Here is a 3,657-nt window from a genome sequence, read left to right as displayed (position 1 = left end):
TCTTGAACCCTTAGGGTCCGCATGCTTAAAGTTCTGTGACGGTATTATGAATTTATATGTTTTGATGTACCGAAGGTAGTTCGGAGTCCCGAATATGATCACAGACATGACGAGGAGTCTCGAAATGGTCGAGACATAAAGATTGATATATTGGAAGCCTACATTTGGACATCGGAAGAGTTCCGGGTGAAATCGGGATTTTATCGGAGTGCCGGAGGAGTTACCAGAACCCCCCGGGGGTTAATGGGCCTTATTGGGCCCTAGTGGAGAGAGAGGGGGGACGGCCAGGGCAGGCCGCGCGCCCCCTCCCCCTCTGGTCCGAATTGGACAAGGAAGGTGGGGGACGGCGCCCCCCTTTCCTTCTCCTTCTCCCCCTTCCTTTCCCCCTCCTAGTAGGAGTAGGAAAGAGGGGAGTCCTACTCCTACTAGGAGGGAGGACTCCTCCTCCTGGCGTGCCCTACAGGGCCGGTCGGCCTCCCCCCTTGCTCCTTTTTATACGGGGGCAGGGGCACCCTAGAACACACAAGTTGATCATTGATCTCTCCCAGCCATGTACGGTGCCCCCCTTAACCATAATCCACCTCGGTCATACTGTAGCGGTGCTTAGGCGAAGCCCTGCGACGGTAGCTTCATCAACATCGTCACCACACCGTCGTGCTGACGAAACTCTCCCTCGAGCTCTACTGGATCGTGAGTTCGCGGGACATCACCGAGCTGAACGTGTGCTGAACGCGGAGGTGCCGTACGTTCGGTACTGAGGATCGGTCGATCATGAAGACATACAACTACATCAACCGCGTTGTCATAACGCTTCCGCTTAACGGTCTACGAGGGTACGTGGACGACACTCTCCCCTCTCGTTGTTGTGCATCACCATGATCTTGCGTGTGCGTAAGAAATTCTTTGAAATTAGTACGTTCCCCAACAGTAAAACTGTTGTGGTTTGATTTTCATTGCCATACAAAAAGTACATGGGAGGATACATATAGCAGACGCCGTGAGCGATCATGGGATCGTGGCGATCGTGGGCAGAAGCGTGGGACGCTCCTGTGCTGACTCCTGCGCTGACCTGGCCCATCGCCTAACAATCTTTAAGCCGGCATTCCCTGCTTAGCACAATAGCACTGCCCTTTCAGGCAGAAGATTCTTGCAGGCAGTGACACACCTGCAAAGCAGCTTGAACGGATATGTAAATCTAGTACTTCCTCTATAATGAATATAAGAGCATTTATAGATCACTAAGCATTTATAGATCATTAATTTAGTGATCTAAATGATCTTATATTTCATTGCCTCTAGGAAATATGCCCTAGAGGCAATAATAAAATTATTATTTATTTCCTCATATCATGATAAATGTTTATTATTCATGCTAGAATTGTATTAACCGGAAACATAATACATGTGTGAATACATAGACAAACATAATGTCACTAGTATGCCTCTACTTGACTAGCTCGTTGATTAAAGATGGTTGAGTTTCCTAGCCATAGACATGAGTTGTCATTTGATTAACGGGATCACATCATTAGTAGAATGATGTGATTGACTTGACCCATTTTGTTTGCTTAGCACTTGATCGTTTTAGTTTACTGCTATTCCTTTCTTCATGACTTATACATGTTCCTATGACTATGAGATTATGCAACTCCCGATTATCGGAGGAACACTTTGTGTGCTACCAAACGTCATAACATAACTGGGTGATTATAAATGTGATCTACAGGTGTCTCCAATGGTACTTGTTGAGTTGGCATAGATCAAGAATAGGATTTGTCACTCCGATTGTCGGAGAGGTATCTCTGGGCCCTCTCGGTAATGCACATCACTATAAGCCTTGCAAGCAATGCAACTAATGAGCTAGTTGCGGGATGATGCATTACAGAACGAGTAAAGAGACTTGCCGGTAACGAGATTGAGCTAGGTATTGAGATACCGATGATCGAATCTCGGGCAAGTAACATACCGATGACAAAGGAAACAACGTATGTTGTTATGCGGTTTGACCGATAAAGATCTTCGTAGAATATGTAGGAACCAATATGAGCATCCAGGTTCCGCTATTGGTTATTGACCGGAGACATGTCTCGGTTATGTCTACATAGTTCTTGAACCCTTAGGGTCCGCACGCTTAAAGTTCTGTGACGGTATTATGAATTTATATGTTTTGATGTACCGAAGGTAGTTTGGAGTCCCGAATATGACCACAGACATGACGAGGAGTCTCGAAATGGTCGAGACATAAAGATTGATATATTGGAAGCCTACATTTGGACATCGGAAGAGTTCCGGGTGAAATCGGGATTTTATCGGAGTGCCGGAGGGGTTACCGGGACCCCCCGGGGGTTAATGGGCCTTATTGGGCCCTAGTGGAGAGAGAGAGGGGGGGCGGCCAGGGCAGGCCGCGCGCCCCCTCCCCCTCTGGTCCGAATTGGACTAGGAAGGTGGGGGCGGCGCCCCTCTTTCCTTCTCCTTCTCCCCCTTCCTTTCCCCCTCCTAGTAGGAGTAGGAAAGAGGGAGGAGGAGGACTCCTCCTCCTGGCGCGCCCTACAGAGCCGGCCGGCCTCCCCCCTTGCTCCTTTTTATACGGGGGCAGGGGGCACCCTAGAACACACAAGTTGATCATTGATCTCTCCCAGCCGTGGGCGGTGCCCCCCTTAACCATAATCCACCTCGGTCATACTGTAGCGATGCTTAGGCGAAGCCCTGCGACGGTAACTTCATCAACATCGTCACCACACCGTCGTGCTGACAAAACTCTCCCTCGAGCTCTACTGGATCGTGAGTTCGCGGGACGTCACCGAGCTGAACGTGTGCTGAACGCGGAGGTGCCATACGTTCGGTACTGAGGATCGGTCGATCGTGAAGACATACGACTACATCAACCGCGTTGTCATAACGCTTTCGCTTAACGGTCTACGAGGGTACGTGGACGACATTCTCCCCTCTCGTCGCTATGCATCACCATGATCTTGCGTGTGCGTAAGAACTTTTTTAAAATTAGTACGTTCCCCAACAGTAAAACTGTTGTGGTTTGATTTTCATTGCCATACAAAAAGTACATGGGAGGATACATATAGCAGACGCCGTGAGCGATCATGGGATCGTGGCGATCGTGGGCAGAAGCGTGCGACGCTCCTGCGCTGACTCCTGCGCTGACCTGGCCCATCGCCTAACAATCTTTAAGCCGGCATTCCCTGCTTAGCACAATAGCGCTGCCCTTTCAGGCAGAAGATTCTTGCAGGCGGTGACACACCTGCAAAGCAGCTTGAACGGATATGTAAATCTAGTACTTCCTCTATAATGAATATAAGAGCATTTATAGATCACTAAGCATTTATAGATCATTAATTTAGTGATCTAAATGATCTTATATTTATATACATAGGAAGTTACATGAAAACAAGCCGTAAAGGTCATGTGAAAGTACGCTATCGTGAATCGTCAAAGTATGTGGGAACGGTTGTGTCCATGTTTTCTAAAGACCAAAGCAACATACTCCTTGCCCGAATATGACGGCTAATGAAATCATTCCGTACACACGCTCAACTGTGATTATTTTTGTACTGGTCTACAATTAAAGATTTTGTGTATATTCAGCGCTGGTGCCACTTGTCTGGCCATATACTCACATTTTTGATCATTTGTGCGCCATTT

Source organism: Triticum dicoccoides, chromosome 6A, assembly GCF_002162155.2.
Source record: "Triticum dicoccoides isolate Atlit2015 ecotype Zavitan chromosome 6A, WEW_v2.0, whole genome shotgun sequence".
Taxonomy (NCBI): domain Eukaryota; kingdom Viridiplantae; phylum Streptophyta; class Magnoliopsida; order Poales; family Poaceae; genus Triticum; species Triticum dicoccoides.
The sequence above is the reverse complement of the archived record's forward strand: the minus strand, read 5'-3'. Positions refer to the sequence as shown.